This window comes from Rhea americana, unplaced genomic scaffold (genome assembly GCF_003343005.1).
Source record: "Rhea americana isolate MKP2758 unplaced genomic scaffold, rheAme1 scaffold_8, whole genome shotgun sequence".
Taxonomy (NCBI): Eukaryota; Metazoa; Chordata; class Aves; order Rheiformes; family Rheidae; genus Rhea; species Rhea americana.
The window spans coordinates 8,989,325-9,003,959 of record NW_028186978.1 but is presented as its reverse complement, the minus strand read 5'-3'; the positions used below and the strand labels follow the sequence as shown (position 1 = coordinate 9,003,959).

General features: G+C 33.7%; 1 protein-coding gene across 3 annotated transcripts in view; it reads left to right on the top strand.

Annotated features, from left to right (window-relative positions):
- Positions 1-14,635, top strand: part of PCDH7 (protocadherin 7) — a 275,271-nt gene that overhangs the window by 3,718 nt on the left and 256,918 nt on the right. The gene's annotated exons all lie outside the window — the stretch shown is intronic.

Genomic DNA, 14,635 nt, shown 5'->3' with positions numbered 1-14,635 from the left:
GCCCGCCCGCGGCCAGCCCTCACGCGGGGCCCGCCCTGCCGAGGGGCCGTTGCTCGCCACGAGGCGGAGGCGCCCCCGGGTGCAGGGGGGGCCCCGAGCTCTCGGTGCGGGGGAAGCGGCCGCCGCGGCGGGCGGGGGAAAGGGCTGCTGCCCGAGGTACACGCGCCTCTCGGAAGGCCATCGGAGTGAGTGTGTGTGCAGCCGTTGAAACGCTAATGACGCCAATTAGCAGGTCGTTCATTAAGATCAAAGTCCTTTAATAATCTCCCAGCCTATCTGTCATCTAATTTACACCATTGGAATTTCACTGGATTCCGCAGTGGCTCTGAATACACATTAATGCAAGTGAGCTTAGACTCAGTATATTTTCATAGTGTTTTTTTTTTTCCATGTATATCACACGAACTTCATTAATTCAGGTTAAGGGGCCCTCTTTTGCCTGCCCATTCTGTAGTTCCTGCTGACTTCAGTGAAACCTTTCAGTGAGGTGTTTCTGCATTTAAGAGTGCCGCAAGTGACTGGCTCTGATTTTGGCTCTGCTGACTGAGATCGCTTCAGTGAAGCTCTGACAGCCTGAAASTGCTATGAGAGGGACTTCTTTACAATCCCTGAAATAAATCAGGAATACCACAGTGGAGAATCATGCCCCAATGAGTGCGTCAGTTTTATTTTATAAGACACATATGTAGCCTGAACAGAGATCACTTTCCGTGGAATAATGTTTGGATGATTGTAAAATGACCCTTAAACGATAAACTCTTCGTGATTTCCATTACATCTTTCCATGTAAGATACATATTCTGAGTTTTCTCAGCTACAGTGCACGTTATGCAAGAATGTAGAGATAAATGAATGCTGATTCATGCAAATAGGGAGCCAAGGCTGGAACAGGGAAATTCTGACTAGTTTCACAAAAATGCTTTATTTTCAACTTATTAACATGCAAATATGGTACACTATGGCATTTTTTATACTTTGAGATGTCTGCTAGCCTACKACATTTGAAGTTTTACAGTGTGTAACCAGTGTTTTCCTTCTACTTAAAAATACTTAAAATACTGTAAAAGGAAATGCATTGTATAAGCCACTCAGTCCTCCAGATTGCCAGAAATGTGTGATTGATGTAATACCTGCTAATAGTTTTGTGTATGTTGTTTTACAAGTCGTACAGATGCTTTATAGAACATTTGACACAGTAGTTTCTGGGTGATACATTTCATTAGCTCTCTCCTGGAGAGAATATTACAATTTCAGTTTGAAAATATAGTCTATATAAAATAAGAAATACTAAGAAAGTGCCCAAGCTTACATCTGGTAAGGTTTATCACACATACAGTAGACAGATCATGACTTTTTACTGAACACTAACAACAAAGTAGAAGTGGAACTTACATGAACCAGGTACTAAATCTTTCTTGCTGATGCAATTCATCTAAATATATGAATTAAAACCTGTCAAAAGTGTAATTTATTTTCAGTGGAAGAAATAGCTTGAATGATAAATGCAGGAATGGTAAAGGATTATACCACACAGATGACTATTTTGCTCGATAAAAACCTTCTTTGAGATTATATTGCAATATATTTTGCTTTGAATTATTTAACAATCTGAAAAGACATTTTTGATATACAATACATTAAAAGACTTTTTAGTTGAAGAAAATGACTTTACTACACTTTTACTTGCAACAATCAAGTTGAAAGAAATACAGTCTGAATTGCTCCATTATTTATTTAGCTTAGTATGAATCTAGATTCTCAGTATCTGGCAGTTTTTTTTTCTGTGCTAGATGTCTAATTTGCTATGAAGGTTAATTTACCTGAATAGTTTATAGATGATAYTCTAATGCCACCTCTTTTTAAGTTCGTGTGCACCTGTAAAGCATGCATGTAAGTTAAGGAAAGTTTTCAGAAAATAGTAGGGGTAATGCTAAATAAAAGCCTTTATAGAAGAGATTATCAGGCACAGATTTCTGTTACCATTTTCCTATAGGTACTTGCCAGTCTGCTGCTGTGTGACATTTATATTATTTTGTTCATGCTTTTGCATAATACTGTAGGCATTAAGACATACTTGCATAAATAGTGCATAGACTTCCCATGTCTCAAACATTGGCAGTGAAGCATTTGTCGGTTTATCAGACCAAAATAGTAGTATTTTTAATGCACAAACCAGGTGAAACTCTTGTTCAGCATGTTCTTTATAGAGAAATGTGAAGCAGTTATAAATAAACTATTATGAGTTGGTGTTACAGCAGATAGTTTTGTAGTTCAGCTGTACATGCAAAATAATACAAAAGGCAAAATAGCATGCACATTATAGAGAGAGTAGTTGAACCTTCTGTGCTGGCTTTGACTAAGGATTTCTGCCTTTTTGTTCTAAAGAGACATTAAAAGGTGTATAAAGTTTTAAAACAAGTAAGTAAATAGAGCAGGAAGTATGTGTTCTAGGTTCTATGGATGAGAGCGATACTTATTTTCCATTAATGTAATTAAAATTGGTAATTGATACATTTGTATATCCGCAATGTAGCCACCGGGAAGTAAAGTCTTTTCTTACATGAGTGATTGGTACCAAAGTGAATACAAGTTGTTTTCATTTTGATTATATCACATTTCCTTCTTGAATACTTCATATGAGTTCCCAAATGCATCTTGCTTGATAGAGTACTATATAGGAGAACGCAAATGGAGAAAACTAAAACCAACTCTCCTCCTTCTTGAATTGTTTAAAGTTTAAAACTAAGTTATGTATTCAATTGAYGTAACATATCACCTTCACTTTTTTCAATCTACCTTTCACAAGTTTATTTTGAAAGCCACTCTTGTCTTTTTTGCATACCATCCTCTGAAATCTGTTTTTAGGCTCCAGTTTAGCAATTCTGTTCAGTAAAGCTCTTACATACATATATTTAATGATAAGCAAACGTTTAAATTCCTTAGTATTCAATAGGTTTTAAACACTTGCCAAAAGTTAAACGTATACCCAAGTATTTTGCTGAATGGGGATGAGTTTAGGCAAGTGTTTTTCTGGATCCCTTTTTAAATCCAAACCCTCAGGGTGCTGAACATTGCCTGTCAGGAGCTGGGTTGTTATTAAATTTCAGCAAGGACAAAGATAAGAAAACTCAGTGTGTAACAGGAATCACTTTGCAGTCTGGAGGGTTGCATCTTTAATCATAATTATAAATCATAATTTTAAAATGTAAATAATTGTTTTCCCATATTATTTATAAAAGTTACTTTATGCTGTTTTCTCCACTTTGATTCATAGTACAAAATGATGGCATTTGAGAAGGTTTCTTTCACTGAAGTTTTGCAYTGTCAATATGAGATTTGCACAACAGCCACTGTTTGAAGACTAGGCTCTTTGGAGCCTATTTTTGTTTGCAGTTTTTAGCCCATCATTGTTTCTTAGTTTATTTTTTATTTAATCTACTCTGCAAACAATAATTATTGACTACTTAAAACACTACAGCTTTTTTATATGTATATTTTTAGAAGTATATGTCACCCTTAGTAGGAATAGAAGAAACAATGTAGGAATTTCTGAGTAACATTATCCCTTTGCTTTGATGTACTGCTTCCTGGCCAGTTCTGTAGTCCTTTAAGATTTATCTCTATGCCTTTTTTAGTTGGAAAYACATTGTTTAGTGAGGAAGAATGTTTATCACCCCACAGTGTTCTGACAAGCATAGCTAGTTGCATTTCCTGTAAAGTCTCCTTTCTGTAAAAGTGAAAGGTGTAGAAAACATTTTTTTTGAAACTTTTTATAGGGTAGTCAGTTAACTGGTTTATAAACCTTTCAAACTTTAACCAGAATGTTTCACTGCAGAAGCATATTGACTGGTTGGTTATCACATATAAACTAAATAGGTCTGTTTCCTCATAAATACATATATGTAACAGTGGCCTCAACAGGACTCCGTATTCATACATTAAGACGGCAATCAGCTTAACCATGCAGAAAAGTATTATCTCTTTTCTTGCTTATGTACACACATGTATGCACATAGACATATATCAAAAACTGTTCTTAATAATTACAAGCAACTCAACAACAAAGTTCTTCACAGCTTTCTGATTAGCAAATGTCCTAGAGCATAATAAATACAACAGTGTTATGGTTGTACCAGTCCAATATAGACACAAAACACGGGAACATTGTCATTAGGTATAAGTGTGTACACTGAGGACTTTTTTCAGACATTTAACCTTAAAACTATTTGTTGCAAAGTGTCCTGAAGGGTATTTCAATTTTCTGTTCTCAATTTGCATTATAATACATATTTTACATACAGTTTTTTAAAATGGCCCATATTTGACCTTTAGAAACAATTTATAGTAAAGGAGGAACTAATTAAACACAAAGGGGTTACATTGTTGATGCTTCAATTATCTTTATTTAACACAAAGTGTTCCACTGATAAGTACAGTCTTTATTTTTTTTCCTCTTCAGTGAAATCGGCTTGTACAGTGTGCAAATGCCTAAGTTACCACTGAATCATTCTGCACTCCCAGGAGATGTACAGAGCCAAAAGGGACAGGATCTGAGTAAAAGAGGATTCATGCTTTGAATAAGTAAAGAAGTGTACTATTATAGGCAAGGCGTAAAGAGAAACATCTTTAAAAGGATAGAATCTGATTTATCAACTTAGACAGCTCTCTGGCATTGTACATACGGATATGAACCTGGGCTGTAACCACGATTAGCAGTCTGACTATTGCTTTGTCAGTCTATGTGCCATGTAAGTGTTTTTCTCAGTGCATATCTTATTTTTTTTTGCCTTGTTTCCCAGTATTTGGGGTATTTGTTGGTTTGACCAACAAGCCCTGTTTCAGAGAAATAGCTGCCCTGGAGCTTCAGGCACATTCTCCTTAAAATTTTTCTTTTGAAAGTTTTAGAACGTTTATGTAGTTAGTGATCTACTGGACTACTTTGAAATTTAAAACTTACCATTTGGATTTTGTATTAAAATATAATCATCAGACTTCAGAAATAGTTGGAACTGTGCTTCTGAGTTAACTAAATACTTCTCAAGCACTGTGAACTCTTTACTATATTCGCTAAACATTATAGTATTTAGTTACTAATCTTAACAGAACATGTTGTTCTAATTTTCTTTGACTATGTATACAAGAAATATTGATGTGGACATTTGAGTAATACAGTACCGTATTTAACAGCTTGACTTTGTAAGTGATTTTAGCATGTCTGCATCCAACAGATACTTATAATTTGTTAAAACTGCAAAGTTTTTTTTTTTTTTTTTTTTTTTTTTTTTTTTTTTTTTTTTTTTTTTTTTATTTATTACGTTACATCCTCACTAAGTGCTCAGGAGATGCTTTTTCTGTATTTTTCTACTTGATTCCTTTTTTGCTATAAGAAGATTTGTTGTCCGAGTTTTACCCGATTTTGGACTTTGCTAACATTACACTAAATAGCTATTTTAATCAATAATTAAAACTAAAAGAAATTTTATATAGAACAACAGCTACCGTCCAGAATAAAAAGAAAGAGTTTTTTTATTTTTATATATGAATTTGAATTATTTCAGGTTTTGAATCAAGGGTGTAGTACATACTTATGTATATATGGAGTGTATGTATGACTGTGCAGTTTATTGAAAAGTGTTTTGCTAATGTGGACTGCACAAATAGTGTATTTTGCATGACCCAGTAACAATATAAGAAGGGCATAAAATTACTGCTATTAAAAATATTTTTGACTATTTTGTTTCAGTTGGTCTTACAATACCCAATCCTGTCTAGCCTTGTTAACTTCCTATCATATGAAGTGCATATCATCACCCGGTAAATAGGAAAACCAAAATTTACCTATATCCTTTCAAGCTTTTTCTCATTTATACCAAGTTGCACAGTGTGAAATTTTTAACCTTCCTTAAATCTAAGTAAAAATAATATATGAATTTAAGATCTGAGTAAAACAGGAGATGAGATAAAGTTAGAGGGTCCCTTTGGGCTTTGACATTAATGAAAAAATCTTTGAGGAGATGGGGAAGAACATACACATGATATGCAAAAACTAGGACTTCCTGTCTTCTATGTACTTCAGGCAACAGAGACTTTCTGAGGTCACTCTTATCTTGCTATTGTGAATGACAAAATGTCACACTGATGCTGGAATAAGGTTAGTTGGGATGTCTAAAATGTGGTTTACAACAATAAAATAAAACAAAGGATTTAAAATCCCTTAATTTCTTATTTTAGTGTTCTCAATTAAATATTTATAGAGGAACTTGTAGGTCATGTACAGATGTCAAAAATCTCAAAAACTAATTGTATCAAAACACCAGTTAGGCAATATCTTAAATATATAAGTGACATAAATTGGAATTACTGTACTCATAATGAATCATTTTCTTACTCTTACATATATGACTTCACTGACAGAGTTGTAACATCCCTATGAAGAGCAACTTTTGACTTGCCTATTTAACAAAATAGAGAATATAATAAGGCTGATACATAAAATACAAGCAGTGTGTAGGAACACACTGAACAACCACATTCTCATTATTGCTACTTTTTTTTTCTTTTTTTTTTTTTTTTTTTTTTTTTTGGAAGGAAGAGATCAGAAAACTTCAGAAAAGCAAAAGTTGTGAATTTTTAAAAGTTTGTTTGAACAGAAGCAACATTCAGGTCGAATTCACAACTGAGAGGCATAGAAAGTGATGTGCTTTCTTTTCTTGTTATTTACACCTATCAAACAATCCTCTCATTTAGGTAACACAGCTGTTTTGCAGTCATTAGCTTGTATAATGCTGCAATATAACCCCCAAAGCATTGTTTAATTTTTCTCAAAGTGGATCACAAATGACACAAATAACTATTAGAAGTTGAAGAAAAACATTATATTTGTATGTTCAAAACGTAATTTACCTTATTAATTATTGAGAAAAGTGAATACACTTTTAAATGCAAATGTCCATTCTTTCAGCTGAGATTTGGTTAGAAATTTTGTGTTCTGAATGAAACAGCCTAAGAGATAAGTTTCTAATCCCCAAATGAAAGAAATACACAGTTGTAAGCAACAAAACTGATTTAGGGTTTGTTATATCTACTTTACAGATAATATACATTCAAATTATAGATAACAAATTAAGAAGAGCTAACTGACTTGCTGAAAAACACTCTGCAGAGTATGCAGCAGAACACAGAATACAAAAATACTGATGCCATCCTGTAACAATTTGAGAGTTTTATCTCACAGTCTCATCTAATTTGGTCCTTTATGGTACCAGATTGTAAGTAACAAAACACTTGTCACTTGGCAGGAAAAGAATTCCTGTGTTGCTGTCAGTTGGTGATTATGGAGAATTCTTCCTTATACTCCCTGAAAAGTAGAGTTTCTGGACTGGAGTTGTGGCCAGGATGCTAAGGAAATATGTGTCCTTTATGTCAAATGTATCTTCTATGCTAGTACTTCCTAAAGAGAAGCTGGGGGAGGGGCTGCTGTAATTTATACTGTCTATCCAAGTATAGATGTCAAGGACCTTTCAGGCCCAGAGCCATATAAAATGTGATAAGTAGTCCCTACTTCTGTTGGATACCAAATCCATGAGAAGCAGAATTGCTTTAATTCATTCTAAGAGACTCACGCTCAGAAAAAACATCCTTGATCAGGACAATACTTTTATTTGCGCTTAACTTTATGTAGAATTGATTTTCTGAATACAGTGTTATACTGAAAAATAAGCACAAGGAATTTATGGAGACTGGTGTGGTATTCTAGGTGTGATTCAGGTTTCTAAAGCTATGCATCCTAATGTCAGTTTAGATACCCTAAAGTTTCTGAGGCTTTTGCACAGAGCTGCACTGGTAGATATTTGACACAAAGCCTGTGTGTCTTCTGAGAGAAGCTCAAGGTCAGGCAAAAAAGCTGTCACCAACTCATTTCTTTTATTAAAAAAAAAAAAAAAAGCACTCTTTGATACCTCTGTAAATTTAAAGCATATTGGCAGGGTTGAAAATGATCTTTAGGTTAAGATCTTAAGTATAGTTTTCAAATATATATGCCATACACATGACTATTAATAGAACATGCGTGTGCATGTTCATGTATATACTGAAGTTAAGTCAGCAAGTTATTTTTGAATTGACACAAACTGTTTCTATTTTCATAGAAATAATACTGACAGCAATTAGCTTAACTGATTTTCCATTCATCCTCAGAACTTCAGGGTAATGTTTTATCTTATCTTGGTTTAAACTAAGAGTATTTCTGCAAAAGTTGATAAAACTAAACTAATACCAGTCACTGTAAGTTAAATCAGGTGATATAATATTCAGAGACTGCTTTATACTAGAACAAAATTTAGATATAGGAGACGACGTTTTATTTGTTTATATGATATGCATCAAATTTCGTTCAATTAATTTATGAGCACTTATATATATATAATTTGCAAGATAATAGGGAGTAGATTTTCATCATATATTGAATCCAAATGTGAAAGTATCTCTGTAACAGGAATGATGTAACTTCAATGAAATTTCAAAAAGTATAAATACATTTTGTTATTGAACACATTCTAATACAAAATAGTGGTACAGCAATGTATCTTTGTTCAGTCACCTGTTTGGTCATGGTATTATTCATGCATATGCTAACCTTTAATAGTCATACAGATGAGAAAGATTTGGCTTGATAACTGTTATCCACTTTATAAAACGAAGCTTTGTCACTTAGATGGGATGATGCCTGCTATCTGACCAAAGCTGTCTGTTTGCGTAGGCAAATACATTTGGAAGTCCCTTTTAAACACTAAATTTAACCAAGAGCAAATGCTATAGTAGCCTGAAGTCTTTCTAAAGGTTAGATACAAAAATGGAAATACAGATAGTGAAACAGCAGGTGAAAATATTAATTATCCCACCCTTCTGCATTTTCACAGTAGTATTTTAAGTCTCTATTTTTTCACTTTTACTTTTCACAACTTTTATCGTTGCTACTTTCAGCCTGTATTTGATCTCATTCTCCAGGGTGTTGTTCCTGTTCTGAGTGAATTTGCCTTGTTATAGAATTTGAATAATGAAATGGTAAATCAGTGTCCTTATTTCCATGTACATGTTCTGAATTGGTTGTAATAACATACATGTGCCTTGTGTGATAGCAACAAAAGATATTCATCATTCAGTCGAATCAGAGAAGAAAAACTATTTTCAATGAGTTTGCAATTATGTTTCAGTTGCAGCACAAGTTTACAAAAGGGCAATAATTGATTCATTTGAAAGAAAAGCTTTTATTCCATTTTTCAAGTAGCACTGTAAATTCTTTTACGGAAGGAATAACTGCACTGGAAACTGAAGTCTCTATTTAATACAGGTCACTACACACTCAGTCATTGAACCTCAGCCCTGATCTTGGGTCATAACTGTCATGTAGATTTAGAAAGCTCATTCATAAGGCTTCTTTGACTATGTACTTAAAATTTTATTCTGCTGCCTGCAACTTAACAGCCTAAATATATCACTTAATTTCAGGAGAAGTCTTTCTGAATATGGATAGAGCTAGACTATTTCTAGAGCAAGTACTAATTCGTGTGAGTAAAAGTAGCAACATGGAATGTGACACAGAGCAGTGTCCTAGTGGCTTTTAATTCTAAGCATTTTTTCCTAGAGATTACAACAGGTAGTCTGGGTGTTATAATTTATCCAATTATTATTGTATGCTTATAAAATATAATTGAATACCATATTTCAGATATCTGAAATATCTAGCAACAGTACAGATAAGAGTAGCACTTTAGAAGACAAAGTACTTTATATGACAAATAAGTACCACATAGGTACAGTAGGTGTTTCACCAGGATATAGATTTATGAAATGTGTGGATTCATTCAGTAGATTCAGGCTTTACAAGAGCAGCTCGCTTGAAGAGGTGCAAAACCAATACAAGAATATAATTTGGTGTAACACAGCAATTCAGGATGTTTGAATTATAATTCTGTATGTTGAATCATATGGTATGTTACTAAGAAGGATGTGCTGCCTGTATAATTATATTATATGTGATTTTATACATGAATTTAGAAAAATACTTGAGAGAAATTTATCTAAAAGTAAAGGAAACTTGTTTAATTATGTTTGCAAAACTACACTACCTTTTCTGCATGGCTACATTCCACAGAGGTCACTGGCCACTCATAAAGTTTATGCTATCTTTTTTTTTTCTTGTGTGCAACAGTAGTTCTTTAAATATTTATTTACAAAATATTACTACCATTCAGGTTCTTCCTGATTATTCTTTAATGTTCAGGAAAACAGCAGCGTGAAATAAATTGAGAAAATTTTATATTAATTTTATTGCAAAATATGTTGTCAATTATGTGACATTCAAGGAGGATGGAGGATGTTATATTCAACTGGCTTTACAGACATTGTTGAGTGAACTGAAAATTCATCTTGGACTTTCTAACACTGAATACTAGTACACCATTTTAGGAACCTTGAATGCTGAAATTATGTATTTTTTTTTCTTTACTAGTTCTCATTAAATATATAAAGTGACGGAACTCTTCGAATTAAACAGTAACCTTCCTGGAGAATTAATGTTACAGAAATATGAAAGGACTGGCTAAAGTGTCTCTCTATCAAATGTTTCTAAAAGGCTTTATGTATTTATAAGACTTCATGATCTACTATTGATGCAAATTACTAAGGATAAAAGAAAATCCATCTGTTATCAAAGAAAAAAACTAAATGAAATAAGTCCGAGGATCCRAGGATTTGAAAGACTTAGCATTAAGAACTAAGAATTCATACTTTGTGATGGGTTTATAGTAATTGACAGTAGAAAAGACTTCTTTTTAGTGTTCACAAAGTTTTTTTAATCGAAGGAAAATGACTTTGCTCTAAAGCTTCTCTTGTAACAGATCCTGCTTCATTTAATAATTTCGTTTTCTTCACTAAAATATCTCAATTAAAATATGACCTACACCATTTCATGTAGAGTTGGACATTATTAGTTTTGTTATTATTACCCTTACATTTAATCAAACTGTAGCTAAATAAATAGCATTTCATCACAAAACGTTGGTTTTCAATCAGCTAGGAAACAGGTTACTGGCATGAGAACAGATCTAAGGCTAGTGTCTCCAATCTGCAACTAATTGTGCGCTGATAATGGTATTGCCCACAGGCAAATCTTTCTTGCTGTCCTGGTATATGATAGATTTTCCTGTAAGTTAATATTAAATCAGATGGAGACATTTTGTAATGTTACAGTTACTATCTTTAACCTTTTCTTTTTAATTTGAAATATATACTGTTTGGAGATGTTATCTCTGTGTTTCATTTCTAAAAAGAAATGAAGAAAAGAAAAACGTAATTGTCATGCTTTTCTCTTCAACTGCTCCTCTTAAAACAATTGCTTCTACAGAAGATAAAGTACTTAAATTTACATAAGTGTTTATATAAGTATTTGCCCATAAAGTCATATATTGGTTCAGAGTGGAGAGGAACACGTCTGACCAGTTGAGTTCTGCAGCAGAAAGTAGTGCTTCATCACTGTAGTTTGGAAGAGTGGGGGTTTGGTAGCTGTGTTGAGGGCAGGTCCCAGTGTGGTCTGTGGATCAGCTGCAGACCACTCACTAGCCATGGACCATGTGTGCATGAAGACATTATAAACATCTACATTTTTCCAATTTGAAGATGATGAGGGTTACTATTGTGGTAGTCTTGACTACATCTTTGCACTTTGCACTTCACAAATGCGGAGCATGTTATAAGAGGCATTTTTTTWAAAAAAAGAAAAACAGAGAAAAACATGAAAACAGAGAGTGTAATCAGCACATTATAGTGCTCTTGTTCTGATCCACGTACATTGTTCTTGTGAAATGATTCTAACAGTTTGAAATCTATTTTTCACCTTGCTAGTTATGCAAATAGCTCTTCACTTTTTCACTAAAGCAAGTGGGAATTGTTCACTGTCACAAATAATAAATAACAAGAGTGCTGAATCTGCACAGCATGGAAGTGATAAAAACACATGCTTATGAGTGCTTGAGATTTCACAGCTATTAATTTTGAACTTTTTGATTGCAGTTTGGTTTTACAAGAGTAGATGCTGTTAGGGCAGCAGTACACTGTGACAGTGAAAGATTATGACAACATGCATTTATCATTATGAACTTGATAAATTCAGTCTAAGAGATGGTCAGAAAATGCCCCTAAACCTGAAGTCATAAAATGTTTGTCACCTTTACTGAAAATTTAACATTTTTATTACTGCTAATAGTCTTTAAAAAGATTAATACTAATGTTAATACATTTTGAAAGGTGCATATGGAAATGTACAGCTCTTAGTGAGTTCCTCACATGTACATTGAGGTACACTAGGAATTAATGGACAGAGTGCTACTGTATATACAATGTGTTGTATTCGCATACAGAAGGGTCCTTCCTGAAAGGTTAACAAATTTGGGGTTCCTGAAAGATAAGCAAATCTGGGATTAAAAAAGTCAGAAGGACTCTTAAGGTGCTTTTTAATAGTTATAAAAACTTTCTAAACATTTAAAGTCTAAATTACAAAATATATCTAAAATTACACTCCCCAACTACCATTATATAAATGTAGTAAATAATATCTTCCATTCTGAGATTGCAGTGTTCAAAATGTAGTAGTGTTTTCAAATCAGCAACCACATTGTTAGTTTATGGGCACAAACATGGATTGTAGTAATATAGGTAAAATTCTGAAGCTCTCAGTGTGTTGTAAGACAGCAGAACACAAAGAACCTGAATGCTGAAACTATAAGATTTCTATTTAGATTCAAATTTCATAGCCATAACAGAGAATGAAAAATTCCTATGACATACAGTAGAAAAACGTCCCAAATAAAGGAAGTGATTGAATAAAAATATGTCTAGAAATGTCAATACCACAATTTTTTATCCTTATTGTTCAGAGGAGCTCAGCTGAAGCCTTCCTAGAATCCTTACTGAGCTGATAATTTTTTTCTACATGTTCAGAATTTCATCAAAGCCATACTAATCTGGACCAAAGGAACAGGCATGTCCCAGAGCTCTGAAGTCCCTGGAGAAAACATATTGCCATCTTTCCTTTTTTTTTTTTTTTTTTTTTTTTTTTTTTTTTTTTTTNTTTTTTTTTTTTTTGGCATTATCAGAGAGTTTCACCTGTAGAGATGACAATTTGTTTGTTTACAAGGCAAGGGTTTATATTTTGCAATCAACAGCTTACAGTTCATCACAAGATCAATAAGAAAGAATTGCAGATCCAAGACACGTGCTGTGGTGAAGCAGCTATCAATAAATAGGCAATTTGACTACTGACTACCATAAGTTTCTGATTAGTTKGGATGTATATCCCATGTTTAAGGCATTGTAAGATGTAATCTGGAAGATGAAAAAGAACAATCTCATGAGAAAAGGAAACCCAACTTGTAGGAAGTACATTTTTGTGCCTACTACTTTTTTTCTGTAGTGAAAAACTGCAGGTATTTATTTTGTCTCCCAAAGGAAAGGTCTAGCATTTAAGCAAGACTTTTCTTATAGAAAAGGAGAATGGTTAGAGTTCTCTTTTCTCCCCCTAGATTTTTGCTTGAGGCTCAGAAAGAAGGCTTTTTTTTAATCATTGCAGCACTGTAGTTTCTGGCCAAGTCTTTTATTAAATAATTAAAAAAAATTGTGGGAGAACTTTGTCAACTAAAAATGATTCTCTTTTATCTTCCTTTTCCTCTTCATCAAAAGCATCCCATATTTAAGACACTGAGTGATGTAGATAGGAAACCTGCATCTTTCTATGCTTGTATGATTGCCTACATTTTTTCCGAAGCTTATATTTGGAATGATTTTGAAAGGAGTCTTACATGAAGTATAGACTAGCTAACTGTTATGAAGAAATAAGGGAATAAAACAGAAAGAAAACCTATGGTGGAAACAACTGCCTCCAAAGATTTTTCTCCTCTCTCTCTTTTTTGTTTTTCTTAATACAAAGATTCTGAGGAAATAAATCCATCTGGTGAGCCTTAAAATAATCAGTTATATGCTGGATTTTCGGAAAGATGTTTTGAGAGCCAAATAAAGTGAATCTGCTGTATGGTTTGTTTTTGGAGGGAGAACTTTTCTTGAGGAGGCAGTAGAACAGAGATCAGAAGGATAACGCAAACTTATATGGGAATTTTACTCCTAAGTAAGGTACCTTGCCATCCTGTAGTATACATATTTTAATCTGTTATCATTCCCTGAGTTTTCAGTCTTACCTTCCTAGTGGCAGCATGAAGATTTTTATATTTTAACTTCAGCCTCTGTTCTTCCCACCAAACCAGTTTGATATGGTGTTCTCACACAGTAAGAGTCAAATGCTGCTAAGCACCAAGCAACCAAATGTTAAGTAAATGTGAAGACTAAATATTATTTAAACTTCACCTTTTCTGTAGGATTATGGAAAGTGTTGGAGATTCAGAAGTATGGTACTGTTACTAGGTTTTTGTGTGAACTTACGCCTTAATACCTTAAGCGTTTGAAAGTCTGTGCATTGGCATATGGCAAAAGGTAGAGAGTGAAAGTGGAAAACAGTTTCATTTAGATTCCCCTGTCCTGTAGAATAGTCATACATACCTGTGTGCACTTTTGCACTTTTGGATCTTGT